General features: G+C 43.8%; 1 protein-coding gene across 11 annotated transcripts in view; it reads left to right on the forward strand.

Moving 5' to 3' along the window:
• LOC134302523 (muscleblind-like protein 1) overlaps positions 1-19,093 on the forward strand; it is a 106,328-nt gene that overhangs the window by 12,339 nt on the left and 74,896 nt on the right. For 9 of the 11 annotated variants that reach the window (XM_062987645.1, XM_062987649.1, XM_062987650.1 and 6 more), the window contains exon 1: positions 2,087-2,411. The exons of 1 other annotated variant lie outside the window; for it this stretch is intronic. The gene's annotated coding sequence lies outside the window, so the exon portion shown is untranslated. Of the gene's footprint in view, positions 1-2,086; positions 2,412-6,209; positions 6,281-19,093 lie in introns of those variants that run through there. One more of the 11 variants, XM_062987646.1, reaches the window with a different exon arrangement.

Here is a 19,093-nt window from a genome sequence, read left to right on the forward strand (position 1 = left end):
CTGTCGCAGTCTTAGGTCCTCTGACTCTGACTTATTGGCTGTACCCAGGTTCAAGCGGGCTTCTATGGGTGGCCGTTCATTCACCTGTGCTGCCCCTCGCCTCTGGAATTCCCTTCCTCCGGCTCTCCGCTCTGCGTCTTCCCTCACTATTTTCAAATCTTTGCTTAAAACACTTCTCTTTACTGAGCATTTTTCATAGTTTTTGTATTGTATTGTAAAAGTATTGTATTGTATTGTGTTGTAAAATGTTGTAAAGCGTCCTTGAGCATTGAGAAAGGCGCTATATAAGTTTAACTTATTATTATTATCATTATTATTATATGGACGCATTTTAGGTCGTCCTTTAAGTTGCCTACTGCTGTCTACTAAGGTGCCTTAACTCTAAGCAGTAATCTGACTGAATAACGAGGGAGCAACCGATGCTTCCTTAGTGGTGAAGGCAATCCCAGAATTCAGTGCGGCACAACTTTTCTCACAAAAAATAAGTACAAATATGGGCACCCCCTAGCACACTAGCACTGAGATTGTGAACACCCTGGTTCGAATCTCAGGCTCAATTGGCAGTGCCTGCAGCAGACAAAATTGGCCACCAAGTCTGCCGGGTGGGAAAAGACCAGACTAAGTGGGTGGGGTCTTTAAATCCTTTAAAGGACCCTGGTTAGCAGACCAAGGCACCTGTGCATAAGTGGCTAAACCTCATCCACCTGACTGAGGATAGAGAGTCTATATGGCATTATGGACACTATAAAGCCAAAAGTGGGCTATCGCTCTTCTCTGCTCCCAACGCACCTGACCCAATTTAGGTGCATACAGTGGGGGGTAGCTCTCAAACTCACAAACAAACACACGTGTGTGTTTTATATACACCGATCAACCATAACATTAAAACCACCTCCTGGTTTCTACAAACACTGTCCATTTTATCAGCTCCACTTACCATATAGAAGCACTTTGTAGTTCTACAATTACTGAATGTAGACCATGTATTTCTCTACATACTTGTTTAGCCTGCTTTTACCCTGTTCTTCAATGGTGTGGACCCCCACAGGACCACTACAGAGCAGGTATTATTTAGATGGTGGGTCATTCTCAGCACTGCAGTGACACTGACATGGTGGTGGTGTGTTAGTGTGTGTTGTGCTGCTATGAGTGGATCAGACACAACAGCACTGCTGGACTGAGAATAGTCCACCAATCAAAAACATATCCAGCCAACAGCACCACTTAGGCAGCGTGCTGTGACCACTGATGAAGGTCTAGAAGATGACCAACTCAAACAGCAGCAATAGATGAGCGATCGTCTCTGATTTTACATCTACAAGGTGGACCAACTAGGTAGGAGTGTCTAATAGAGTGGACAGTGAGCGGACATGGTATTTAAAAACTCCAGCAGTGCTGCTGTGTCTGATCCACTCATACCAGCACAACACACACTAACACACCACCACCATGTCAGTGTCACTGCAGTGCTGAGAATGATCCACCACCCAAATAATACCTGCTCTGTGGTGGTCCTGGAAGAGTCCTGATCATTGGAGAACAGCATGAACGGGAGCTAACAAAGCATGCAGAGGAACAGATGGACTACAGTCAGTAATTGTAGAACTACAAAGTGCTTCTATATGGTAAGTGGAGCTGATAACATGGACAGTGTGTAGAAACAAGGAAGTGGTTTTAATGTTATGGCAATTGAGGGCCTAACAGTGGCAACTTAGCAGTCAAGGGGCTTGAACTGACAACCTTTTAAGCACTAGTCCAGAGTGTTATGTGTGTGTGTGTGTTGGTTGGCGTTTACTTTCCAACTGAAGTTTGATATCCAGAGTGACTAGCAGACATTAGTTTGTTTTCACCTTTCTTTCCTTCTTGCATTCTCCCCTCCCCTTCCTTCCTTCCTTCTCTCTCTCTCTCTCTCTCTCTCTCTCTCTCTCTCTCTCTCTCTCTCTCCCCGCCCAGAGGTGCTGTAACAACACTTCCTGGTGCTGCTGGTGGGCGGATTCTGCTTGCGCATGATTGGGCGCTCGTCTGGATGCTCTGCGCAGTACTGCTGTGCAGTCAGACTGCTGTTGCAGATTTTGCTTTTGCACACTCCCTCTCTCTCTCTCTGCCTTTCTCTCTCTCTCTTTCTCTCTCTCTCGCGCGCGCTTTTAACTGCACCGCCGAGGATCTTGGCTCTGGCCGGGGCTCTAGCACATAAACACACAGACACACAGTAGAGCCGCGAGAGAACACACACATGTTCAGCTAGCCGCGCTCTGTCTTTTCCCTTCTCTCCCACTTTGCCCGAGAATGGTCCGGCCGGTGCCTGGGGCTCTGCTGTCGTGGCCTGCTGTTCGCCTCTGATCACTGTATCACGCAAGCGTACGCTGGAAATTACACTCCGAGTCTGGTTGGAGGAAAGCACGATGTGAGAGGTAAGGATTTCCTGTCCTTTTTTTCTGCCCTCGTACCGCAGAGCCCGCCGCAGCACGTCTCTATACAGAAAGCCTGGAGGCAGCGCGGTGGTCGTGTGTGTGTTTGGATTTCTAAGGTTAGGGTGTGTACACGAGAGGTTCTTTCCAGGGTATACGAGTCACTCTGGTAGGTTAACGTTATCTCGCCGCACACACACACACGCATGTACATGTGTGTGTGTGTTTATCAGGAAGCAGAAGGTAGGTGTGACCCAGCTTCTGTTTTTCCTCTTGACTTGCTTAGATAGAAACGAAACGTGTTCGCATGAAGGAATGTTCCAGACTTTCTCCTTACACATCTGTCAGCCACATCTGTAGTGCATGAGACAAGGAGTTTCCAAGCATTGAGTAAATAACGGGAAACCTGTTGACTGTTGACTAGCCTAAAATAATAGCAGATCTGAATGGTGAGATGTTGAACCTCGGACATACTTAGGAATGCTGTGGAGGTTCTTGACTTCATCCTGTTGATGTTCCAATCAATTGATTAGTATAGAATGTGTGGGGTTAAATAATCCAAAAAAGACATGGTGCACCTATATATAATGAATTCCACATAGAACTGACCAGCTGTGATCATACCCATGGTGTTCCTCTCAAGATAGTCAAGGAGATCTTCTCATTTCTCAATAGTCCAGGATCTGTGCTTACTACACCAAGATATGCACCACAGAAGGTTGTAAAATCGAGACCCTATCCTAAATAATGGCATAAAGTTTGTTTAGACTCGGTCATAGAGCAATATGTGCTCTAGAATGTTCTATCAAGCTTCAATAAAGTTTAAATCTAGAGATTATTGAAGGCTGTGGAAGTTCTTCACTTCATCTTGTTGATTTTCCAATCAATCTTGATTAGTACAGGGTGTGTGGGGTCAAAAGAATCTCAAAAAAAGACATGGTGCACCTATATATAATGTATTCTACACAGAACTGACTAGTTGTCAACACATCCTGAGGGTTCCTCTCACGATAGTCAAGGAGATCTTTTCATTTCTCAATAATCCAGGATTAAGGCTTACTACACCAAGATATGCACCACAGAAGGTTGTAAAATTGAGGCCCTGTCCTAAACAATGACATACAGTTTGTTTAGACTAGGTCATACATCAATATGTGCTCTAGAATGTTCTATCAAGCTTGAATAAAGTTCAAATCTAGAAATTATTGAAGGCTGTGGAGGTTCTTGAGTTCATCCTGTTGATGTTCCAATCAATCTTGATTAGTACAGGGTGTGTGGGGTTAAATAATCTTAAAATATGGAACCATCAACAGAAAAACACTAGGTGCACCTACACAGAACTGACCAGTTGTCAACACATCTTGAGGGTTTAAGGCGTACCAATGGTGTTCTTCTCAGGATAGTCAAGGAGATCTTTTCATTTCTCAATAGTCCAGGATTAAGGCTTACTACGCCAAGATATGCACCACAGAAGGTTGTAAAATCGAGGCCCTATCCTAAATAATGACATAGAGTTTGTTTAGACTAGGTCATACAGCAATATGTGCTCTAGAGTGTTCTATCAAGCTTCAATAAAGTTTAAATCTAGAGATTATTGAAGGCTGTGGAGGTTCTTGACTTCATCCTGTTGATGTTCCAATCAATCTTGATTAGTACAGGGTGTGTGGGGTCAAAAGAATCTCAATATCAACATATCTTGAGGGTTTAAGGCATACCAATGGTGTTCTCCTCAAGATAATCATGGAGATCTTGTTTTTTCTCAATAGTCCAGGATTTGTGCTCACTACACCAAGATATGCACCACAGAAGGTTGTAAAAAAAAAGCGTCTTTGAGTATCTTGAAAAGCGCTATATAAATAAAATGTATTATTATTATTAAAATTGAGGCCCTGTCCTGAATAACGGCTTTGTGAGGTTCAGGACAGAGTTTGTTTAGACTAGGTCATAGAGTACAGTTTATTTTTGTAGATATTTTGTGGCTGTACATTCAGGACATTCAGCACTCATCATTTAAAGTGTCCATCAATCCTTGACGTCTGTGAGCTTCAACTTTTAACCAGCATTTCATGACTTTTGAGACTTCCCCATTAAAACATTACATTTCTAAGATTTGGCAACCATTATACATACAGTTCATGCACCTTGGCACTGTATTTCACTTTTTGGAAGTGTGTTGCCTCACTTGCTTTGAACTTTCACTTATCAGAGTATTATTATCTAAGCTCTTTTACTGCTGATACATCATGGAACTCTCAACCACGACAAACCTATACAGCTCTAACTTGCTTTCACTAAGGTTGTATGGTATTTATGACCAATCACAACCTAGAGTCTGCCTGCCACAGGAAGAGTCAGACAGCAGGCGAATATATAATTATAATAACATAGTAATAATATAGTATTGCTACACTTGTAGCACTTTTTATGTATTATTTTATAATTATTATTATTATTATTATAAAAGTATTTTATACGCTCTCGATACCTGTCTAAATTCTTACATGTATTAAAATGCTACCTACTAAGGTGCCTTAATTCTAAGCAATAATCTGACTGAATAACAAAGGAGCATCCAGTGTAAATAAATGATCATTGATTTTTAATTTGTATACAGGTGTACAGGCGTCATTCATTTCCAAATTTGAACTTGTCGGTGACAATTTAGCCATTTTCGGTACACAGATGGAGATGTTAGCTGGCATGCTACCGGGTTGTGCCACCTCAGAATGGCCTGAGGCTAGCTGTGTCACTTGTGTCACTGATCAGCCATAACATTAAAACCACCTTCTTGTTTCTACACTCACTGTCCAAATAGGAGCATTCTGTAGTTCTACAATTAATGACTGTAGTCCATCTGTTTCTCTGCATGCTTTGTTTGCCCCCTTTCATGCTGTTCTTCAATGGTCAGGACCACCACAGAGCAGGTATTATTTAGGTGGTGGATCATTCTCAGCACTGCAGTGACACTGACATGGTGGTGGTGTGTTAGTGTGTGTTGTGCCGGTATGAGTGGATCAGACACAGCAATGCTGATGGATTTTTTAAACACCTCATTGTCACAGCTGGACTGAGAATAGTCCACCAACCAAAAATATCCAGCCAACAGTGTCCCGTGGGCAGCGTCCTGTGACCACTGATGAAGGCCTAGAAGATGACCAACTCAAACAGCAGCAATAGATGAGCGATCGTCTCTGACTTTACATCTACAAGGTGGACCAACTAGGTAGGAGTGTCTAATAGAGTGCACAGTAAGTGGACACGGTATTTAAAAACTCCAGCAGCGCTGCTGTGTCTGATCCGCTCATACCAGCACAACACACACTAACACACCACCACCATGTCAGTGTCACTGCAGTGCTGAGAATGACCCACCACCTAAATAATATCTACTCTGTGGGGGTCCTGTGGTGGCCCTGACCATTGAAGAACAGGGTGAAAGGGGGCTAACAAAGCATGCAGAGAAACAGATGGACTACAGTCAGTAATTGTAGAACTACAAAGTGCTTCTATATGGTAAGTGGAGTCGATAAAATGGACAGTGAGACCACACACACACACAAACTTTGTACGTTTGTGTATCTGCTTTTTGCATACCTCGTGCACCAGCTCTCCACCCCCCACATGTAAACGACTCCTGACATGTTTAGTTGACACTTCCTAATAAGGGATGCGCTGCCTTTCAGCAGGATCCTGCCAGCCACTCCAGGATTCCACCGGGGCGTGCGGGGCGAGGGGTGTGCGCTCGCGTACGAGCGTCAAGGCGAGAGAGCAACGGCGCGTGAGGCGAGAGAGCAAGAGAGGGGGGGAAAGTGGGAGTGATGCAGGGCTTTTTGTTTCTTTTCGAGTGCGTCACACCAGTCAGAAGAAGCCATGTAAGTACTCGCGTCTAAATGCTAAATACGCGTAATGAAAACAAACCCTTGACTTTTCTGAGCGTGCTGTCGGGGATAGATACTGTGTATCTACGTCGTGGACGTGCTTGTGTCTCGCTTGCGTTAGATATGATTTCTCAACTTGGAAAATAATAGAAGAATTTAATACCAGGTAGTGTGGGCACAGTGTTTCGAGAGTATTAATAGTGCTGGTATCTTTTTGAGAGGTTAATCTGATCATAAAGATTAGACTGGGAGTGGTGTTTGTTTTGCCCCGTGCTTTAAGACGGACTGGGAGTGGTGCCTCTGTGTGTGTGTGATTCACACTGTTCAGAGAAAAGTGAAAGTCTTAATGAAGTGCTATCACATGCTCTTACAGGGAGAGGCACAAACGTCTCACTTTTTTTTTTTTTCGAAGGGTGTGCAATGTGGCAGATCATCGTGTTATTTCACACCATTAGGGAACGGATCTTCGGGTCGGATATTCCAATATTGCATGTGTTTGTTGCAGAGGTGGGTAGAGTAACCAAAACACAGTTACCACAGTTAAGTAAAAGTACAGTACATTGACTTCACACAGAAAGGACCCAGACCACCCCACCTGGGGATCGAACCTAGGACCTTCGTCCTGTGAGGCGACAGTGCTACCCACCGAGCCACCGTGCCACCGTGCCACCCCCCATTAATTGCAAATACATGACAAAAAGGTCACAATCCACATGGCGAAATGTTCTTGACAGACTTGGTTTTCCAAGTCTTGAGACGAACGCACTGTTCCATGCACGATGGATCTTCGAAAAGTTTCCGCACTTTTATATTTCCGTTGGAAGCGGCGAGGACGGGAGGAGTAATAATCGGTCGTGTCTGAGAGACTGAGAGAGAGCTTATAGTCCGGATTTAGCGCCATCTGATTTCCAACTTTTTGGCCCGCTCAGAGAAGCTTTAAGGGGAAGAAGATTTTCATGTGATGATTATGTGAAAGTAGCGGTTCATCAGTAGCTATGTGCTCAACCAAATATATTTTTTGCTGACGGCATTAAAAAAGTTGGTACGATGCTGGGAAAAATGCATCAGAAGGCGACCATGTAGAAAAGTGATGTCATTTGTTTGTGAAATTCTTAATAAATAGAGTTTTAAAAATGCGGAAACTTTTTGAAGAGCCCTCGTATTTATTTTTCAGTTGATGAGATCAAACTATTCTTATGCCAATGGGCAAATGGGCACAGATAAATATTTTTAGTATTCTAGTATTTTCCACACCACCAAATATGCAATCAAACTTTTAGTATGTATATTTTTGACCCTGGATGTTTTTAGAGACTTGGTGGTACTGGGGTGGCACTGTTACACAGCAGGTACTGTGTGTACTGTACAGCATCAAGGTTCTGGGTTTAATCTAAGCCCTCAGCCAATGTCCATGAGGATGTGTGTCCGTGGAACGTTTCCTCTGGGTAATCCACCTCTTAAATACATAGTTGTTGGTGAATTGGCAACCCTAAGCTTTAAGGGCTTTTTTCTGGATCCATAGAGGCGAATAAGAACAGATCTACAGGATCTATAAAGAAATCTTCCTCAATGTGTAACGGTTAAAATCAAGTCAATCAGACTACAAAGCCAAAGTTAAAGACAGACTGCACATGGATGGACATGTATGGCTTTTTTCAGGATTCATAGAGGCGAATAAGAACAGATCTACAGGATCTATAAAGCATAGTCACAAAAACACCCCCAGCAAGCTTTAAAGAACAGGACCCCCCTGTTCTTTAACAGGACCCCCCCCCCAGGACCACTACAGAGTAAGTACTATTTGGATGGTGGATCATTCTCAGCACTGCAGTGACACTGACATGGTGGTGGTGTGTTAGTGTGTGCTGGTACGAGTGGATCAGACACAGCAGCAGACAGAGACGATCGCTCATCTATTGCTGCTGTTTGAGTTGGTCATCTTCTAGACCAGACCTGGGCATCGTACGGCCAACCGGCCCGCATGAGGTCCGTGGCAATTAAAAATCAGACGTAAATAAATGTACATCACACATACAATATAACAGGCTTGTTTTGGACGGGAGCGCTATGTCTTTAAATTTCTTTAAGTTTCGTTTTACGTGTGTGCGAGTGTATCAGGCTTCACCGTAATGTGTCGGCGAACAGAACTGAGTGTGATTGACGGTCGAGTTTTTAACAAGACATGAACTTCTGAAGTATTTATTTACTGAAGTCAGATGTAAAGCTGGTTAAGGATCACAATTTAGGCTTTAAATCGCTGTTACGCTACTAAACGGTGAAATAAGAACATGATCGATGCAGAGCGTCACACCTGAAGCTTCACTAACTAAACTGCAAAAGCAACAAGGACTTTTTATAAAGTTTAACACATCCAGAAATGAAGCAGTCAGGACCAGCTTTGTGATTTTAAAAAGAATATCCAACAATAACAAAGGACTGAAAAACAGCAAATGAGGTAATTAGACTCCAAACAAAATAGTGTGAAGTTTAAAAACCTGCACATTTTGTTCACATTTGTTTTTGAAAAATTAGTTGATTAAATAGTGAAATAACGTTGATGTTTTTACTCTGCCTACTTCTTCTGATTGTAACATCTAAATAGTAACAGATTATCAGAACTGTACAATTTACTGCTTTTTATAAAGAGATAAAATTAATATTGAGCAGAATTAAGTTCACCTTATTGGTCCGGCCCTCCACAACAGTCCCAGTTTCTTATGTGGCCCCTTGGAAAATTTAATTGCCCACCCCTGTTCTAGACCTTCATCAGTGGTCACAGGACGCTGCCCATGGGGCGTTGTCGGCTGGATGTTTTTCGTTGGTGGACTATTCTCAGTCCAGCAGTGACAATGAGGTGTTTAAAAACTCCAGCACACACTAACACACCACCACCATGTCAGTGTCACTGCAGTGCTGAGAATGATCCACCACCCAGATAATACCTACTCCTAAACGTTGAAGAACAGCATGAAAGGGGGCTAACAAAGCATGCAGAGAAACAGATGGACTACAGTCAGTCATTGTAGAACTACAAAGTGCTTCTATATGGTAAGTGGAGCTGATAAAATGGGCAGTGAGTGTAGAAACATTTCGTGCTCGGTCCCGTTTAGCCTGCATGATGCGAGTCTGTGGTTTTCCCGCGCAATTGTGCCGCGGTTGAACTGCCGCCAGGCCGCAGGGTTGGGGGTTGGGACTTTTGCATACGTTAGAATGATTTAATAAGGCTTCTGCAAGTCAGATATGAGACTGTTTTTATGCAAACTGCACTTTCAAAGACTTTAATACATGTAACGACTGTATTATACCAGTACTAATGTTGTACCTGAAAATATAAAGAGTTAAAACACTTATAAGGGACAAAAAATAAAGTACATTTTACATTATTTTTGCGTAGTTGTAACGTATTAGGGCTAGATGGGACAAGAGGGGCGGACACACACGCAGAGATGTTAAAACAAAGGGTTTAATAATAATAAAAGACAAGACAAGTGTACACAAGAGGCGGCACGGTGGCTTAGTGGGTAACACTGTCACCTCACGGCAAGAAGGTCCTGGGTTTGATCCCCAGGTGGGGCGGAGTTTGCATGTTCTCCCTGTGTCTGTGTGGGTTTCCTCCGGGAGCTCCGGTTTCCTCCCACAGTCCAATAAGATAATTGGAGACACTGAATTGCCCTATAAGTGATTGGGTGTGTGTATGTGTGTGTGTGTGTATCTGCCCTGCGATGGACTGGCGCCCCGTCCAGGGTGTTACTGTGTGCCTTGCGCCCATTGAAAAGCTGGGATAGGCTCCCCCCGTGACCCTAATTGGATAGGCGGATAAGAAAAAGAATGAATGAATGAAGTGTACTCAAGACAAGACATACAAACACATGACCTATGCTAATGCTTAATATAAGAAACAAGAACCTAAACAATCCTAAACCCTAAGCTAAGCTAACACATGCTAACACACACCTGACTAACCCAAGACAAGAACTAGACTGAACACTAAACTAAACTTCTAAACATGGACTAACAAGAGACATGAACTAACAAGAAGCAAACCTGACGAACAATGACTGGTCCACAACTTCCTTCGTATATGTCCTATGCATTACACCTAAAACGAGGTGCAGCTGTGGATAATTAGCGACAGGGGACCAATCATGATGAGGGGCGTTGGCTTCAGCATGTGCTCCTGGAGAGAGGGGCGTGGCACATGTGCACATGAGGTCCGGGAGCACACAGGGGCTGGATTGTGACAGCAACAAAAATGGCATCCATGGTGGGGCTTTAATGCACAAACCAGCGCTGACCAAGAAGAACACAAAACATCTAGATGACACCCAAGACTTTCCCAACGATTAAACCCTGACTTAAATTTAAGATTCCACAGCAGCACTATGCAGCAAGGTGACTTACAAAGACACTAGGGCTCTAATTTAACCAGGAGTGACAAATGTACTGACATCTCGCCAAGGGCTCAGCGACAACTCTTACAGGAGGTCACAGAAGATCCCAGAAAACGTCAAAAGAGCTAAAGATGTCTTCAGCCTCAGTTAAGGCTCAGAAACTGTAATACACCGATCAGCCATAACATTAAAACCACCTCCTTGTTTCTACACTCACTGTCCATGTTATCAGCTCCACTTACCATATAGAAGCACTTTGTAGTTCTACAATTACTGACTGTAGTCCATCTGTTTCTCTGCATGCTTTGTTAGCTCCCTTTCATGCTGTTCTTCAATGGTCAGGACCACTGACATGGTGGTGGTGTGTTAGTCTGTGTTGTGCTGGTATGTGTGGATCAGACACAGCAGCGCTCCTGGAGATTTAAACACCTCACTGTCACTGCTGGACTGAGAATATTCCACCAATCAAAAATATCCATCCAACAGCGCTTCATGGGCAGCGTCCTGTGACCACCGATGAAGGTCTAGAAGGTGACCAACTCAAACAGCAGCAATAGATGAGCCATCGTCTCTGACTTTACATCTACAAGGTGGACCAGCTGGGTAGGAGTGTCTAACAGAGTGGACAGTGAGTGGACACGGTATTTAAAAACTCCAGCAGCATTGCTGTTTCTGATCCACTCATACCAGCACAACACACACTAACACACCTAAATGATACCTGCTCTGTGGTAGTCCTGTGGGTGTCCTGACCATTGAAGAACAGGGTGAAAGCAGGGTAAAACGGTATGTAAAGAAACAGATGGACTACAGTCAGTAATTGTAGAACTACAAAGTGCTTCTATATGGTAAGTGGAGCTGATAAAATGGACAGTGGGTGTAAAAACAAGTGTATATTGTCTTGTTTGTGTTTCTGACTTGTGTTCTGTGTTAAACTAGTTCGTATTGGTCCTGGAAATGTAACTATCTGAATCTTTATTTTGTAATAAATATTACTTTAAGTAGGTCAGCAATAAAAAAAATTAATGCTAACAGACCTGCTAACTACAACCCGAAACCTTTTCAGTGGCCTCACTATCCTGGAATCATTTGAATACCCACTCGGATGGTTTTAAACCTCTAACCTCAAAGACTTAAAGCTTAAGGACTGAAATTCGAAGCTCTCTAAATGGTTCGTGTCCAAAGTCTCTTTTAAAAGTGGAAAAAGTCTAGCGCTGACTTTAGTGCTGTAATGACTAATTCCACCCAAACAGTCAACAATCTGGGAAACGGTTTCAAATAGCAAATATAATGGCTCCTTTTTTGCAGTCCTGGCAACCCTGACACTCATTACAATGGCTGGTCTGTGTTACTTCAATAAACATTTATTTATCACTGTGTAACAAGTGTAACGTGTGTGTGGTATTAATAAAATATCTCTGGCCTCAATTAGACTGAATCAGGACGTGTTGGTTTGTTAACTACTTGCAGGATTGTGACATTTTCGGTCTGAAAATGCGTAAACAGACCTTAAGGCCTGAATGATACAGCATGTTTTCTCTCTCTCAGTGCCGCCGTCTCTCTTTTTTCTCGCTGTATTTAGTTGTTTTGCATTTTTCTCTCATGGTCTTGGTCTTTAGTGCTTCTGTGAAGTGTGTGGGGGTGTTAATGCAGATCTACATGAGAGCTGTCTGTATGTATCTGGCTGTACATTAGATACATTCACTGTGCATGCAGTGTTGCTTTTTACAGCTAACATTGCTTGTTTAAAACCACCTCCTTGTTTTTACACACATTGTCAATTTTATCAGCTCCACTTACCATATAGAAGCACTTTGTCGTTCTACAATTACTGACTGTAGTCCATCTATTTCTCTGCATGCTTTGTTAGCCCCCTTTTGTGCTGTTCTTCAATGGTCAGGACTCTCCCAGGACCACTACAGAGCAGGTATTATTTAGGTGGTGGATCATTCTCAGCACTGCAGTGACACTGACATGGTGCTGGTATGAGTGGATAAGACACAGCAGCGCTGCTGGAGTTTTTAAACACCTCACTGTCCCTGCTGGACTGAGAATAGTCCACCAACCACAAATATCCACCCAACAGCGCCCCGTGTGCAGCGTCCTGTGACCACTGATGAAGGTCTAGAAGATGACCAACTCAAACTTTACATCTACAAGGTGGACCAACTAGGTAGGAGTGTCTAATAGAGTGGACAGTGAGTGGACACGGTATTTAAAAACTCCAGCAGCGCTGCTGTGTCTAATCCAATCCACTCCACTCCCATACCAGCACAACACACCACCACCATGTCAGTGTCACTGCAGTGCTGAGAATGATCCAACACCCAAATAATACCTGCTCTGTGGTGGTCCTGACCATTGAAGAACAGGGTGAAATCAGGTTAATAAAGTATGCAGAGAAATAGATGGACTACAGTCAGTAATTGTAGAACTACAAAGTGCTTCTATATGGTAAGCGGAGCTGATAAAATAGTGTGTGTAGAAACAAGGAGGTGGTTTTAATGTTGTGGCTGATCCGTGTATATAAATACATAAAATCACTTGTCTGAGCAAAAGTATTTACACCCTCACAATATATGCTTGCACACATACACACAATCACCAATCATATTTTAGAAATACTGAAATGGAATGTCGATGGTGAGCCAGGCCTTCGGATCCAAGATATACATGACCTCACATTTACTTTTAAATGTACAGCATTTGGTAGACGCTTCAGTCCAAACCAAATTGCAATTGTGATACAATGCGAGCAAATGCTAAGGGGCCCAACTTTGGCGACCTGGAGGTTTGGCTTTGGTCCAGTGAGCTAATACCGCCCCTCACGAATGCTATTTTGACTTAATTGGCACAAATTCCCTAAAAATCTTGTGTAAAGCCTTCCGAGTGTGGGACGTCAAAGCCAACAAGCTTATAATCAGGTGTGTACATACAAGAATTAACATGTTTGCTGATCATATATCATCTTATCAAACCACACCTCTGTCCTAAAATGACCTGCGCTAAAACCTTCAAAGCCCATAGCGCCGTGTGTACGATTCCCATGTGTGTTTAATCTTCAAGGTTTATCTTCACCTCATCTTCAAAGATTATTTGCGCTGGAGGTCAGTTAACAGCTCGTCAGCTGTTTATGATCAGGACCAGAAAGGGGGAGATTCCAGATGCCAAGATTTGACTGTTGCTTTTGCAGCTATAACAGGCACTTCTGTGATGAAATGTGTACAGGTCAATACGTGCAATAATGCAGTATAACGGCAACTGATATACCGATCAACCATAACATTAAAACCACCTCCTTGTTTCTACACTCACTGTTCATTTTATCAGCTCCACTTACTATACAGAAGCACTTTGTAGTTCTACAATTACTGACTGTAGTCCATCTGTTTCTCTGCATGCTTTGTTACCCCCTTTCATGCTGTTCTTTAATGGTCAGGACCCCCACAGGACCACTACAGAGCAGGTATTATTTGGGTGGTGGATCATTCTCAGCACTGCAGTGACACTGACATGGTGGTGGTGTTAGTGTGGGTTGTGCTGGTATGAGAGTATAAGACACAGCAGTGCTGCTGGAGTTTTTAAATACCGTGTCTGCTCACTGTCCACTCTATTAGACACTCCTACCTAGTTGGTCCACCTTGTAGATGTAAAGTCAGAGACGATCGCTCATCTACAGTATTGCTGCTGTTTGAGTTGGTCATCTTCTAGACCTTCATCAGTGGTCACAGGATGCTGCCCACGGGGCGCTGTTTGCTGGATATTTTTGGTTGGTGGACTATTCTCAGTCCAGCAGTGACAGTGAGGTCACAGGACCACTACAGAGCAGGTATTATTTAGGTGGTGGATGATTCTCAGCACTGCAGTGACACTGACATGGTGGTGGTGTGTTAGTGTGTGTTGTGCTGGTATGAGTGGATCAGACACAGCAATGCTGATGGAGTTTTTAAACACCTCACTGTGACTGCTGGACTGAGAATAGTCCACCAATCAAAAATATCCAGCCAACAGCGCCCCGTGGGCAGCGTCCTGTGACCACTGATGAAGGTCTAGAAGATGACCAACTCAAACAGCAGCAATAGATGAGTGATCGTCTCTGACTTTACATCTACAAACTAGGTAGGAGTGTCTAATAGAGTGCACAGTGAGTGGACTGCTGTGTCTGATCCACTCATACCAGCACAACACACACTAACACACCACCACCATGTCATTGTCACTGCAGTGCTGAGAATAATCCACCACCTAAATAATATCTACTCTGTGGTGGTCCTGTGGGGGTCCTGACCATTGAAGAACAGGGTAAAAGCAGGTTAAAAAGATATGTAGAGAAGCAGATGGACTACAGTCAGTTGAACTACAAAGTGCTTCTATATGGTAAGTGGAGCTGATCAAATGGACAGTGAGTGTAGAAACAAGGAGGTGGTTTTAGGTTTTCATGTATGAGTCAAAAAGTCGAGTGTTGCTGTATCTACTGGCCGTATGTCTGCCTACACTGTTTTCCCTCACACTTCATATCAGAACTCGCTAAAGCAAGAGCAGCTTTAACCACAACTGTACATTCAGTTTAATAACGAGAGCCTTAATTTTGTCACAACACAAGAAAATAGAGAACCTTAACTTGATCTGCTTACTGAGATGCTTTCTAGAGGACCACACACACAGATTTAGAGCTTGCTGCTACACGACTGTGGCTACTACTGTGAATTTTCACAAAACAGGACCACAGAACATGATGTGCTTCAACTTCCTTCCAGTTTAACCAACAATCCAGATGTTTTCCTCCAAAGTGATGTACAGTACAGTTAGGACCGAATACCATGCAAGCAGTTGAGGGTTAAGTGTCTTGCTTAGGAGCTCAACAGTGGTTGGACCAACTTGAACCGACAGCCTTCTGAATACTAGTCCAGTATTGTAGTAACCACTGCCCTGTGTGAGGTCCATGAAGACATGGTTTGACATCAATGTTGAAGAACCTGAAACCACCTCCTTGTTTCTACACTCACTGTCCATTTTATCAGCTCCACTTACCACATAGGAGCACTTTGTAGTTCTACAATTACTGACTGTAGTCCATCTGTTTCTCTGCATGCTTTGTTAGCCCCCTTTCATGCTGTTGACCTCCACAGGACCACCACAGAGCAGGTATTATTTAGGTGGTGGATCGAGGAGCCTGCGCAGAACCCTGAACTCAACCCCACTGAACACCATTGGGGTAAAACATGTCATGAACCAGGCCTTCTTATACTACTGCAGGGCTTGACTTCACAAGAATAGGCACAAATCTATCAGCTCCATTAACCATATAGAAGCATTTTGTAGTTCTACAATTACTGACTGTAATCCATCTGTTTATCTGCATGCTTTTTTAGCCTGCTTTCACTCTGTTTTTCAATAGTCAGGACTCTCACAGGACCACTACAGAGCAGGTATTATTTGGGTAGTGGATCATTCTCAGCACTGCAGTGACACTGACATGGTGGTGGTGTGTTAGTGTGTGTTGTGCTGGTATGAGTGGATAAGACACAGCAGCGCTGATGACTGAGAATAGTCCACGAACCAAACACGTCCAGCCAACACAGAGCCCTGAACTCAACCCCACTGAACACCATTGGGGTAAAACATGTTGCGAACCAGGCCTTCTTGTACTACTGCAGGGCTTGACTTCACAAGAATAGGCACAAATTCCCACGGACAGGATTCAAAACCTTCTAAAAAACCACCCTAGAACATTAATTCACTGTCTTACACTGTTTTACATTCACTAGGCAAAAGGTAGAAAACACCCTGGACAGGTCGCCAGTCCATCACAGGGCACACACACACACACCTACACACACTCATACCTAGGATGATTTTAGTATCTCCACTTAATCTGACTGCATGTCTTTGGACTGTGGGAGGAAACCGGAGCACCCAAATGAAACCCATTCAGACACTGCACACAAATAGGACCCAGACCATTCCACCTGGGAATCGAACCCAGGACCTTCTTGCCATGAGGCGACAGTGCTACCCACCAACCCACCGTGCCACCACATCCCAGAACAGTGGGGGGTATTATAATTATAGGTGTAAAGCTATTAATAATTAATAATCCACTTGGGTCATTAGAATAATAATGATTTATTGTTTTGGTTGCCAGAGAATGCTTTTTTAAAAGCCAACTGGCAACATGTTTTCGTAAATAATATTATTCACATTGGCTAACATTGTACACACAGCATATGGCATGCCATATATGGTAATGTGTGCAGTCTTCAGTTCCTTTTAGAACTTTTGACTGATGAGGGAACAAAACAGCTATCAGTGACATAGAAAGAAGAATATTAATCATTTGGCATATCAGCTGGTACATATCAGCATGTGTGGGTGTATAAAAGTGCTATACATGGCCAAAAGTATGTAGTTATCCAATGGTTCCTACCATTACTACCACTGGGGTACCTTAAATCGAGCATACAGCAATCCAGTCTCCATGGATTACATTTCACACTACAATGGGTCAGATCAAATAAGGGGAGGCACAGTGGCTCGGTGAGTAGCACCGTCACCTCCCAGCAAGAAAGTCCTGGGTCAATTTGTCTTCCGCTGCTGGGGGATCCCCGATTGCAGAGACGCCTCTCTATCTGCCAATCAGGATTCTTACACAGCATTTAAAGACCCCACCCACATAGTCCGGCCATCCCGCCCTAGCAGAACCAATTATGCCCGCTCGATGGCGCCCAGCCGACCGGTGGAAACGCCGAGTTTCGAACCGAGGAGTTTAGAATCTCAGCGCTGGTGTGCTACTGGAATATCCCGCTGCGCCACCCCTTCTTGTTCACCAATACTTCGACAGATTCGCACATGAGGCTCACGCATGGAGAGTCACGCACTGATCTTCACATTCCTTCACTTCTGTTCGGGTGCTTCGGGCTACTAACCAGGGTTCTCACACAGTGTTGAAGACCCCACCCCCTTTTTTGTCCGGTCTTTTCCCAACCAGCAGACCAGTGGGCAATTTTTTTGTCTGCTGCAGGTAGAGGGCGCCCAGACAACCGGTAACAGAGCTGAGATTCAAACTCGGTGAGTTTAAAATCCCAGCAATGGTGTACTAGCAGAATATCCAGCTGCGCCACCTGGGCGCTGCCTAAAATGATGGTGGAATGGTTTTGTTTTGGCTACTTTCAGTGAAATATATCTTAATGCTATAGCATACAATCACAAAACTCAGCACCTGATGAAACAGAATGCCGACTGTGATCCCGGCTTTAGCACCCAACCTTACTAATGTAGTCAATGGGCAGTTGTAGCCTAGTGGTTAAGGTACTGGACTAGTAATTAAAAGATCACTGGTTCAAGCCACACCAATGCCAGGTTGCCACTGTTGGGCTCTTGAGCAAATCCCAATACCCTTAATTGGTTAGACAATAGTATATACAGTGTATCACAAAAGTGAGTACACCCCTCAAATTTCTGCAAATATTTCATTATATCTTTTCATGGGACAACACTATAGACATGAAACTTGGATATAACTTAGAGTAGTCAGTGTACAACTTGTATAGCAGTGTAGATTTACTGTCTTCTGAAAATAACTCAACACACAGCCATTAATATCTAAATAGCTGGCAACATAAGTGAGTACACCCCACAGTGAACATGTCCAAATTGTGCCCAAAGTGTCAATATTTTGTGTGACCACCATTATTATCCAGCACTGCCTTAACCCTCCTGGGCATGGAATTCACCAGAGCTGCACAGGTTGCTACTGGAATCCTCTTCCACTCCTCCATGATGACATCACGGAGCTGGTGGATGTTAGACACCTTGAACTCCTCCACCTTCCACTTGAGGATTTGCCACAGGTGCTCAATTGGGTTTGGTCCATCACCTTTACCTTCAGCTTCCTCAGCAAGGCAGTTGTCATCTTGGAGGTTGTGTTTGGGGTCGTTATCCTGTTGGAAAACTGCCATGAGGCCCAGTTTTCGAAGGGAGGGGATCATGCTCTGTTTCAGAATGTCACAGTACATGTTGGAATTCATCTTTCCCTCAATGAACTGCAGCTCCCCAGTGCCAGCAACACTCATGCAGCCCAAGACCATGATGCTACCACCACCATGCTTGACTGTAGGCAAGATACAGTTGTCTTGGTACTTCTCACCAGGGCGCCGCCACACATGCTGGACACCATCTGAGCCAAACAAGTTTATCTTGGTCTCGTCAGACCACAGGGCATTCCAGTAATCCATGTTCTTGGACTGCTTGTCTTCAGCAAACTGTTTGCTGGCTTTCTTGTGCGTCAGCTTCCTTCTGGGATGACGACCATGCAGACTGAGTTGATGCAGTGTGCGGCGTATGGTCTGAGAACTGACAGCCTGACCTCCCACGTCTTCAACCTCTGCAGCAATGCTGGCAGCACTCATGTGTCTAT

This window comes from Trichomycterus rosablanca, chromosome 25 (assembly GCF_030014385.1).
Source record: "Trichomycterus rosablanca isolate fTriRos1 chromosome 25, fTriRos1.hap1, whole genome shotgun sequence".
NCBI lineage: Eukaryota > Metazoa > Chordata > Actinopteri > Siluriformes > Trichomycteridae > Trichomycterus > Trichomycterus rosablanca.